We start from the raw sequence: 12,179 nt of genomic DNA, 5'->3' as shown, positions 1-12,179 counted from the left end.
ACAAGGAGAGGAGTCCCTGGTGACCCTGGCTTTCCCCACGAATTAGACTTTGTGGTGGACTCTCTGTGTGTCTGATTTATGGGGGACCTATATTGAGCAAAGTACTGCTTCACAAAAACTACTTCACAAGTAGTTTTAACCACTGATTTTGTCTTTATTCCAAATCTGATCTGTCACACTAGAAGGACAAGGTTGTGGTCCTTTTCAGACCAGTCCAGCAGAGGAGAGAAGTGAAAAACATGTCTGAAGGGATGGAGTCCACGGTCTGCATTGTCCTACAACCAGAATCACTGCCTCTGAGCAGTTTGTAAGGGGGAGATCACACAGAGCATAGGAATCTTAACACCCATTGCTGGATGTCTCTCTAATTCATAGGCATTTGTTTAAAAAAAAAAAAAAAAAAGCTGTTGTCACTGGCTCTTTTTAAAAATTTGATAATTGCAGTTTTTTAAAAAGGGCCATGCTCTGATCAAATTACATGTGGTAGACCAGTGGAGGATTTTTTTTTCTCTACTGCTCTGCATATTATATATATCATCTCAGGCTGCTGTAACAAACACAGACCCGGGGGCTTAATAAACAATAGACTTTTGTTCTCTCAGTTCTGGAAGCTGAAAGTCCATGGTTGAGACGTCAGCAGGCTGGTTTCTCCTGAGGCCTTTCTTTTTGGATTGCAGACGTGTTCTCTCCCTCCATCTCCATCTTCACATGGTGTTCCCTGTGTCCATGTCCTGGTTTCTTCTGGTAAAAACATCAGTCACATTGGGTTAGGGTCCACTGTAACCACCTCATTTAACCTTAACTGCTTATTTAAAGAGTTTCCCTGGTGACTCAGACTGTAAAGAATCTGCCTGTAATGCAGGAGACCCAGGTTTGATCCCTGGGTCAGAAAGTTCCCCTGAGAGGGCAGTGGAAACCTACTCCAGTATTCTTGCCTGGAAAATTCCATGGCCTATTTAAAGGCCCTGTCTCCAAATACAGTCACATTTTGAGGGAATGCAGTTCAATCCGTAGCACCATGCTGGATTTTCTTATTGTGAAGCTTACAATGGAAAAGAAATCTTATTGGGACGGCATTATTTTTGACAGTCTTATTTAAAAATTAATACTAGTTCTGGTTTTATATAATAGAGGTGGATAAATTTAGTGTACTAAAAAGAGCATTAAAAAAAGAACCAAATCTCTTAGTTCTAGTTGCTCACTTTCTACTGGTGTGAACTTAGGCAGATTACTTAACCTTTGTATTTCTTCTTATCTAGTTAGGGAGAATCCTGCCCTCCACACTGAAGATGCCTGTAAGCTTCCAATGATGCAGACCTGAGCCTGATGCAGGAAGGACGAGTCCCTTTTGTGCTGGGAGTTCATTGAGTGGCGGAGCCTTACACAGGCAGTGGCTCTGTCATTTCAGGCATTACCATGTTTTGCTTTGATTTTATAATCTTTGAGATCCTAAGTTTAGTTTCACTTATATAACGTCAGTCGGGAAGATTTCCGTTTTTATGTTTTTTTCAGAACACTAGCATCTCCCAGCATATGTAAAAATTGTTATAAAAAGCACTGCTGAAGGGTTAGTGGCTGTTCCATGTTTTTCATTTAATTGTGACTGAGAAGTAGGCTAAAGGTAATCTTGATGGATAGAGCTTTGCTTATGTTCTCACATAGTCATAGGGTTCATGAACAATGAACTGCCTCCTCAGTGCTTTTGTTAAACGAGGTGCTAGAGGTTTGCGGTGTCAGCCGGGAGCCCGATTCAAGAGTAATTTAAACAGTGTCCACTTTCAGAATGATTTGCCGCCTATGAGGGGATATGTGTCTTTAAACCAGCATAGTTATGCCCCTTGAAATGTAACTGTTACGTGCAACAGAGTAATGACCACTGTCCTCCCTCCCAACCCCAGGGGAGGCCTTGGTTCACCGTCTTGAATCACCTCCATTGCTTTTTCTCTAATATGGTCTGAAATCGGTCCCTCTTTGGAAAGGTTTTAAAAGTTAATTATGTTTCTGCATGGTCACAGGGGTGGTGTGGAAATTTATGGGTATTAAAATTCACCTTAGTATTTGACATCCCCTCATTAATTTCTGGTATGGATATTTAACATTGGGTCCTACACTCTTAAGTAATGCCAACAGCTTTATTTAAACTGCAACAGAATTTCATTTTATTTTCATGGGTGCTAAAAGAAATAACCCTCAAGATTGTGAGAGAACGGTAGCTGGCAGCTGGTACAGACAGCAGGCTGCCTTCCTCTAAAGGGTTAACGTTTAGGGATCATTGTAGACCTTTGGTCTAGAAGTTATAACTGGAGGTGAGGGTTTATACAGACTTCTTAAGAGTGAAATTTCAACTGTTACTATGTTGTAAGTTTATTATAACCTGTACATAAGTCAATTCTAACCTAATTCAGCTTTAATACTCTTCAGATAGTAGTAGAAATGTACATTTGCCTGTAGTATATTTTGTAAATATGGATAATATACAAATAGTTTTATAAGATACCTAAAATACTGTGTAGGACAAAACAGGTATACATTGTTGTATTGAAATTTCTCCACCCTTCAGTGAATTTTTAAGTCTCCTGTGGAAGATTGCTCTTTCTTTTTTTAAAAAAAAAAATTATTTTTTAAATTAATTAATTTTGATTGGAGGATAATTGCTTTACAATATTGTGATGGTTTTCGCCATCCATTAGCATGCATCGGCCACAGGAGTACGTGTTTCTCCCCCATCCTGAACCTATCTCCTTTCCCACCCTATCCCTCTGGGTTGTCTTCTCTTCAGATGATATAAAATTGATAAACAGTATACTGCCACCTCAGAGAGACACTTCATTGAGATGGCTCCCAAAACTTGTGGTCACTGTTCCGTGGTTAAACTCAGCAGTCCATGAGTTTTATGGTGCTTATCATGGTGCTTATAAGTTGGGATTTTGGGGGACACTGTGGTTCAGCAGCTGGACGTTACAGGGTAACTTCGCAAGGCCTAGCAGAATTAACCTTGGGCAGATACCTGCACCCTGCTGTCTGCTCTCTGTTTGAAAATATCTCTGTGCTCATGTTCTTTCTTTGCATGATTTTTTTTTTTTTTAAACATCAGTGAACTTCTCATTTGTTTATCCAGAATGTTATGATTTCCTGTTCATTAGGAAAGGGTAACTTTTTTTTTTTTTGCAATAATTCCTCAGAATAAGTGACCTTATTTAAACTACAATATTTAAACTAGTAGCAGAGTAATTTGGATAGCAGTTAGCTTGTGTCTGTTCTAAGTATTACTATATCTCAGGCCTCCCACTGCTCACCTGCTTCAGCAAGTTGCCTTATGTCAACAGTTTACTTTGGCCGATGAACATGGAAGTTTATGAAGGTGTTTGTTCCTAACCAGTGTCGTGCCTAATAGGCTGTGCCCCATGGAGTAGATTCCAACTGCCATATACGCATTTTAGTTCCCTGTGACACTGAAGAAGGGTGTGGTGTAACTTTTAGAATGAGAAAACAAAGTAAAATGTAAATTGCAGCATGCTCTCAGTCAAAATTCTCCCAGCCAACCACCATTGGCCAACAGACTGCTGATACGTGGGAATCCACTAGGGCTGTCACTGCCCAGCCTCCTCCAGCCAAGGGCTTTCTTTGAGGCAGCAGGACAAACTCATGTTCCTTGTTCTAGCAGGGTTTGTTTGGCTGCGGTCAGGACTTGCCTGGTTGGGTTGTCATACCTGTGCTTCTCAGATTTTATGCACACTTTATAGTTTTATCATGAGGTGCGAAGTTACATTTCAAGTTACTTACCATTACTATCAGAAAAATCCAAAATCTTTTCCTCAGTTTCTGTGTCTTTATAATTTAAAATACTCTGAAATTGTTTGTCATTTGTTTTTAAAACCGTTCTGATTTCACACAGAATAAGGGTGAAAGGCATGATTTTTGTCTAGATGCCATCTTACTACAGTAGCTCTGTTTTCTTATCTCTATCTCCTTTGGAGAAAAGACCAACTTTACTTGCTTTATCTTTCTGATATGGGAGAATTTACTGGGTTTCAAAACATTTAAAATATTTTGAGAAGAGAAACTATTAAAATGGAACCTTTGTGTACCAGTTTTTAAAAATATTTTCATTATACTGTGGAAAGCATCCTAGGTTTGGCGTAGTAGTTTTTATGCTCCTTCAGCACTAAACTGAATTAGAAATTTTTCAAAATTTATTTGAGGCCTTTACTCTGAGGCTGATTGTTAATTTTTCCAAGAAAATTAAGTTTGTTTTGTAGCTAACCATACTAACAAAATTCCTTTGCATTTTGTTGAAACCATAATTTCCATAAATTAGACTTCCTTTTTTTTTTCAGGGTCATGTTAATCTAATTTTGTGCTTAATTTATTTCCTTTTTATGATCTTTAAAGGCGAAATTTTAAGATTCTTGTGCCACAGATTTTTTCAGATAGTAAAGTCCTATCTAGTCCCCTGGAAAGTACTACCCAGAGTATCCTTTTAAAAGAGTTCTGGTGTGAGTTATTTTGAGCAGAAAATCCCCCCACAAGGGAAGTATATGGAAGTATGTTACTGAAAGAAGGAGTAAGCTAATACAGTGCCTACAGTGTGTTAGAAGAAACACTCTGAGCAGATCCATCTCAGGCTCACCCGAGAGTCCCATCTTTAAATGGCTCTCCACCTCAGGCTGTCTGCCAGCTCCCGAGTGCCTGACAGATGTGTGTGAAGCTGAGTGCTTGGGCAGAGACCCACAGTGGAGCCAGGAGGCCCTCCGTTATGGCCTCTCACTGCCTGCAGAGCATGTCCGTAACACTGTGACTGGTGTCACTAAGAGCTGGTGCTGTCATCCCTCACGGCGTCTGTAAAGTCGAGGGAGCAGCCCAGGCCTCAAGGGCCAGTGGTGAGTGTAGTGTCTGGTGAAGAGATTGTGTCCTGTCTGCTGGACATTGAGATGGCACTCAAATCTCAGGTCACCATATCCACCTACCCCCAGCTTCTTCCTGGAAGGAGCAGTAGTGAGATAACTGCTCTCTGTGCACAAAGATCAGTTGTGTAACCACTGTCTCAGTCACACTCCTATTGTGAATGGTCAGGAGGCCTCAGAAGAAAATGGTCATAGACAAGAAGTGTCAAGTGCAAATCCCAAGTGACCATAGTGGATTTACAGCTTTGAGAGATGGTCCTCCCTGACTGTTAATGGAGAATGTGTTTGATGGTGGGTTTGCTGTGGCAGCTAGGCACACTTCTCATTTTTCAACGTGGGAATTCTTTCTCTGAGTGGTGCCTGTGAAGGCCAGTGAGGGTCTAATAGCTCCCTTTCAACTTAGTACCACACATTGGTGACCAGGATTGCAGAGAAAAGAGCAGCTACCCAGCCCCAGGTTGCCTGTTGGAGCTGATAGCTAAGCAGGTGCATTTACTGTGATGAAATGTTGGCTGATGCGACCATTTTCTCTCACACAAATTGGTCCCAAGTCTCTTAGTGCTTTTATTTCCCTAGCCATAGAGTGAAAACCACAATCACAGAAAACTAACCAAAATGATCACATGGATCACAGCCTCGTAATGAAACTATGAGCCATTCCGTGTAGAGCCACCCAAGATAGATGGGTCATGTTGCAAAGGTCTGACAAAATGTGGTCCACTGGAGAATGGAATGGCAAACTGCTTCAGCCCTGAAAAGCCCATGAACAGTAAGTAGGAAGAGGTGAAAAGATATGACACAGAGATGAAACCCCCCCAGCTAGGTAGGTGTGCACTATGCTACTGGGAAAGAGTGGAGAAATAGCTTCAGAAGAAATGAAGAGGCTGAGCCAAAACAGAAACGATGCAGTTGTGGATGTGTCTGGTGGTGGAAGTAAAGTCCAATGCTGTGAAGAATAATATTGCATGGAAACCTGGAATGTCAGGTCCATGAATTAAGGTAAATTGGAAATGGTCAAACAGGAGATGGGAAGAGGGAGCATCAACATTTTAGAAATCAGTGAACTAAAAAGGACAGGGATGGATGAGTTTAATTCAAATGACCATTATATATACAGCTGTGGGCAAGAATCCCTTGGAAGGGATGGAATAGCCCTCATAGTCCACAAAAGAGTATGAAATGCAGTACTTCCATGCAATCTCAAGAATGACAAAATGATCTCGATTGTTTCCAAGGCAAAACCAACATCACAGTTACCCAAGTGTATGCCCCAACCACTCATGCTGAAAAAGCTGAACAGTTCTGTGAAGACCTACAAGACCTTCTAGAACTAACACAAAAAAAGATGTCCTTTTTATCATAGGGGACTTCACTGCAAGCGTAGAAAGTCAAGAGACCTGGAATAATAGGCAAGTTTGGCCTTGGAGTACAAAATGAAGCTGGGCAAAGACTAATAGTTTTGCCAAGAGAATGCACTGGTCATAGGACACACTCCCAACAACAGAAGGGACGACTCTACACATGGAAATCACCAGATGGTTCATACCAAAATCAGATTGATTATATTCTTTATAGCTAAAGATGGAGAAGCTCTATACAATAGGCAAAATCAAGACTGGGAGCTGACTGTGGTTCAGATCATGAGCTCCTTATTGCAAAATTCAGACTTCAAGTAGAGACAATCACTAGGCAGTTCAAGTGTGAACTAAATCAAATTCCTTATGATTACACAGTGGAAGTGACGAATAGATTCAAGGGATTAGATCTGATAGAGTGCCTGAAGAACTTTGGACGAGGTTCGCGACATTGTATAAGAAGTGTTGACCAAAACCATCCCCAAGCAGGAGAAATGCAAAAAGGCCAAATGGTTGTCTGAGGAGGCCTTACAAATAGCTGAGAAAAGAACAGAAGTGAGAGGCAAAGTGAATGCAGAGTTCCAAAGAATAGCAAGGAGAGATAAGAAAGCCTTCCTTATTAATCAATGCAAAGAAATAGAGGAAAACAATAGAATGGGACAGACTAGAGATCTCTTAAATTAGAGATACCAAAGGAACATTTCATGCAAAAATGGGCACAATAAAGGACAGAAGCAGTGTGGACCTAATAGCAGAAGATACTAAGAAGAGGTGGCAAGAATACACAGAGGAACTATATAAAGTCTTAAGGACCCAGATAACCACGATGGTGTGATCACTCACCTAAGAACTCTCAGACATCCTGGAATGCGAAGTCAAGTGGGCCTTAGGGAAGCATTAGTAGGAACAAAACTAGTGGAAGTGATGGAATTTCAGCAGAGCTATTTCAAATCCTAAAAGATGATGCTGTTAAAGTGCTGCACTCAATATGCCAGCAAATTTGGAAACTTAGCAGTGGCCACAGGACAGGAAAAGGGCGGTTTTCATTCCAATCCTAAAGAAGGGCTATGTCAAAGAATGTTAAAACCACACAGTTGCACTCATTTCACATGTTAGCAAGGTAATGATCAAAATCATTCAAGCTAGGCTTCAACAGTATGAGAACTGAGAACTTCTAGATGCACAAGCTAGGTTTAGAAAAGGCAGAGGAACTAGAGATCAAATTGCCAACATTTGTTAAATAACAGAGAAAGCAATGGAATTCCAGAAAAACACCTATTTCTGTTTCATTGACTATGCTAAATTCTTTGTGTGGATCACGAATAACTGTGGGAAATTCTTCAAGAGATAGGAATAGCAGACCACCTTACCTGTCTCCTGAGATACCTATATATGGCAGGTCAAGAAGCAACAGTTAGAACTGGACATGGAACAACGGACTGGTTCCAAATTGGGAAAGGAGTACAACAAGGCTGTATATTGTCATCCTGTTTAATTTCTATGTTGAGTACATCTTGCAAAATGCCAGGCTGGATGAAGCACAAGCTGGAATCAAGATAACTGGGAGAAATATCAATAACCTCAGATATGCAGATGACACCACCCATATGACAGAAAGCAAAGAGGAACTAAAGATCCTCTTAATGAAGGTGAAAGAGGAGAGGGAAAAGGATGGCTTAATACCCAACATTCAAAAAACTAAGATCATGGCATCCAGTCACATCATTTCATCACAAATAAGAGGGAAAAAAGTGGAAACTGTGGCAGACTTATTTTCTTGGGGTCCAAAATCACTGTGGATGGTGATTGCAGCCATGAAATAAAAAGACACTTGCACCTTGGAAGGAAAGCTATGACAAACCCAGTCAGCGTTTTAAAAAGCAGACAAAACTTTGCTGAGAAAGGTCCATCTAACCAAAGCTATGGTTTTTCCAGTAGTCATGTATGGATGTGAGAGTTGGACCATAATTCAAAGTCCAAGAGTTGGTGAAGGCTCAGGGAATCCTGGCATGCTGCAGTCCATAAGGTTTCAGAGTTGGATATGTTAGCAACTGAACAACAACAACGATTTCTTCAGCTGAGTGCTGAAGAATTGATGCTTTCGAATTGTGGTGCTGGAGAAGATTCTTGAGAGTCCCTTCAAAAGCAAGGAGATCAAACCAGTCATTGCTAATGGAAATCAACTTTGAATCATTCCAATCATCTGTCATTGGAAGGACTGATGCTGAAGCTGAATCTCCTATACTTTGGTCACCAGATGTGATGAACTGAGTCGTTGGAAAAGATCCTGATACTGGGAAAGATTGAGGGCAAGAGGAGAAAGTGGCAGTCGAAGATGAGATGGTTGGATGGCGTCACCGGCTCAGTGGACATGAGTTTGAGCAAGCTCTGGGAGATAGGGATGGACAGGGGAGGCTGCTGTGGTGCAGTTCATGAGATCACAAAGAGCCCGACATGACAGCAACTGAACAGTTTCTGCATGTGCTACTTTAGGAGGTTTCTCCATATCAGTTTCCAGTTGCTGTCATTGCAAGGGAATTCCTCCTCCACAGTCATAGCTGGGAACACCTTGTTATTCCTCGTGGGCATTTTGCACGTCCTTTGCAGTCTGCCCCTGCCGTTCTGGCGTTTCCATGGCCTGGATGTGTTACTCAATAAGTTAGTGGTCGGCTAATGCCACCCACAGCCTTGACCTCAAGGGCAGTGACCACCAGTTCCTCATTTCTTCTCAGGTTTGGGTGTGCTTCCTCCTTGAAGATCCAGACAAGAAAGACAGCTGCATCCAGATGCAAAGGTAAGAGAGCCACCTTCCACATTCCAGTGGGACTTACTCTCCATTCTTTGTGTTGCTGTTACTTGGTCCCTAAATCATGTCTGACTCCTTGTGACCCCGTGAACTGCAGCGTGCCACATTTATGGGAGATCACCTCTAGGTTCTGCTGACTACACTTTTCCATGAGAGCTTTGTTTCCCCTAGTGCGCACCATGTGTTCCAAAATATGTAGTGTTTTATGAAAACTGAAGCCCTAAAAAGAATGCCCACACTCTAACGAGGACAAATGTTCACGCTTAGGAACTGGTTGCCATCTTTCACAGCATAGGAACATAAGATTTTGAGTCCGGGGGAAAAGGCAGCCAGGTGATGCCCACCTCTGTTCTTGTGGCAGCCTTGGCCTTGACCTGTGCTTTGTTTTATGACCCATGTTTCAAAACTGCTTTGATTTATTTAATGTCTGTGTAGATGTGCTTTGTTTTATGACCTGTGCTTTGTTTTATGACCCTCGTTTCAAAACTGCTTTGATTTATTTAATGTCTGTGTAGATGTATTCGTCTCTCTGAATATCAGTGATATTCTTGTCTAAATTATGTACAAAAGAGTAAAACCTAATATCAGTCCTAGGTTATAATGTGTTTTTTTAAAAAATAATAATGTATTTTGGAGAGGTTGGTCACCACAACAGTGAATTAATGGTTAATGGGTAATTCACACTGCCTCCATCCTTCTCTCTGTCTGGGACCCACAGCTGAATGGATTGGAAGGCCTCCTCCAAGGGTGTGTCCTGACTTCACAATAAGTTGAAATTGTCTTTTAAAATCCACAAATCCACAGTTGATCATTTCTAAGGAAGTCCTTAGAAATACGGTTGCCTGGTGGTTGCTATTAAGAAATGGGATTTACTGGTGCATCTTTGAATGAGACATGAAAGCCTCTCAAAAATAAAAGGTGTTTTTTTCCAAGGGGCACACCACACAGCTTGTGGGGTCTAGTTTCCGAACCAGAGATTGAACCTGTGCCCTCTGTGGTTTAAGTGCAGAGTCTTAGCTCCTGGACTGCTGGGGAATTCCCTAAAAGGTCGTTTGGATTTGTGGATTAAGGACCTAGAAAGAGAAGCTTGCACCCTGTGGCTTGCAGAGGATTCTGCTGGAGAGATGTTATGGACCCTTAGTTATCACTTACACTGCATCCGCTGATGGCTACCAACACAACAGTGAGCAATAACCCCTTTCCAAGGGAGTAACAAGCAACTCAGACCTAACCAGCGTAAAGCAGCTGAAATCAGGGTAAAGTATTCTGAAATGACCTTGCATTTCAGAAGAACATCTTGGAAGAATCCAAGATGGAGAGAAATCCTGGGTAGGACAGGAATATTGCAAGCATTTCAGAGTCAGATTTCCTCAGGCCTTTAAGGGATCAGAGATACTGCTGTTCAGTCTCTCAGACGTGTCATACTCTTTGCGACCCTATGGACTGCAGCACACGAGGCTTCTCTGCCCTTCACTATCTCCCAGAGTTTGCTCAGTCATGTCCATCGAGTCAGTAATGCCATCCAACCGTCTCGTCCTCTGTCGTCCCCTTCTCCCACCTTCAATCTTTCCCAGCATCAGGGTGTTTTCCTGTGAGTTGGCTCTCCGCATCAGGTTGCCAAAGTGTTGGAGTTTCAGTTTCAGCATCAGTCCTTCAAATGAATATTCAGAGTTGATTTCCTTCAGGATTTACTGGTTTGATCTCCTTGGTGTCCAGGGGACTCTCAAAAGTCTTCTCCAACACCACAGTTCAAAAGCATCAATTCTTCAGCACTCAGCCTTCTTTATAGTTCAGCTCTCAAATCTGTACATGACTACTGGAAAAACCATAGCTCTATATGTGGATCTTTGTCAGGAAAGTAATGTCTCTGCTTTTTAATATGCTGTCTAGGTTTGTCAGCTTTTCTTCCAAGGAGCAAGCATCTTTTAATTTCATGGCTCTCCCGCAGTGATTTTGGAACCCAAGAAAATTTAAGTCTGTCACTGTTTCCATTGTTTCCCCATCTATTTGCCATGAAGTGATGGGACCAATGCCATGATCTTAATTTTTTGAATGTTGGGTTTTAAGTCAGCTTTTTTACTCTCCTCTTTCACTTTCATCAAGAGACTCTTTAGTTCCTCTTCGCTTTCTGAAACAAAGGTGGTGTCATCTGCATATCTGAGGTAGTTGATCTTTCTCCCAGTAATCTTGATTCCAGCTTGTGCTTCATCTAGCCTGGCATTTTGCATGATGTACCCTGCATATTAATTAAATCAGCAGGGTGACAATATGCCATCTTGATGTACTTCTTTCCAAATTTTGAACCAGTTTGTTGTTCCATGTCCAGTTCTAACTATGGCTTCTTGACCGGTATACAGGTTTCTGTATCTCATATCAGAGATATTAACATCTGACAAAATAAGGACTCCAAGGAGAAGCATGTGTGTCTGCATGAAGACACTTGATAGAAACTTGAGCCCATGGTACTGTAGGCTGTGTCTCCCCCAAATTCCTGTGTTAAATCCTGATGCTCCATGTGATGGTATTAGGTGGACCTTTCATGAGGGTAGAGCCCCTGATAGGATTGGTGACCTTTCAAAAGAGATCCTCGAGATCTCCCTTGCCCCTTCCTGTGTGTGATGGCAGACAGCGGTAAGTCAGCTGTCTATAAACCAGAAAGTCAGTCCTCCTGCTGGTGCCTGGATCTTGGACTTACAGCCTCCAGAACTGTGAGCAGTTCTTGTCTATAAGTCACCCAGTATTTGGTTTTCTGTCACAGCAGCCCAAGTAGACCAAGACATAGCAGTTATTCAGATTTATCAGGCAGCAAAACACCATGTGTGTACGTGCTGGGACACTGGTTGCTCTGTGTGTATGTTTCATATATGAGATATAAAAATCTTAGAGTGACTTCTTCAAGGTTAGGCACTATCATCATTTTACGATGGGGCCACTTGAGTGTCTGAGTAGTCAGACTCAGACCTGTGCTATAGAGAGCTGAGCTTGCACTGAGCAGCTTAGACAAGGCTGTCCAGTAGAACCTTGGGGGATGAGGGACATATTCTGTCTGTGCTGCCCAATGCAGTAGCTGCATGTGGTTTCTAAGCACCCAGAATGGTCCTTGGGGCTGAGAAA

At 41.9% G+C, this 12,179-nt stretch overlaps 1 long non-coding RNA gene across 1 annotated transcript in view; it reads right to left on the bottom strand.

The window, feature by feature from the left end:
* Positions 1-376: 376 nt before the first annotated feature.
* The window catches only part of LOC136176557 (uncharacterized), a 38,517-nt gene continuing 26,714 nt past the window's right edge, over positions 377-12,179 (bottom strand). Inside the window, exon 3 of the long non-coding RNA XR_010664600.1 lies at positions 377-741. This is a non-coding gene — a long non-coding RNA (uncharacterized lncRNA). The remainder of the gene's footprint in view (positions 742-12,179) is intronic.

Source organism: Muntiacus reevesi, chromosome 10, assembly GCF_963930625.1.
Source record: "Muntiacus reevesi chromosome 10, mMunRee1.1, whole genome shotgun sequence".
In the NCBI taxonomy this organism is placed as follows: Eukaryota; Metazoa; Chordata; class Mammalia; order Artiodactyla; family Cervidae; genus Muntiacus; species Muntiacus reevesi.
This window is presented reverse-complemented; position numbering and strand designations above follow the sequence as displayed.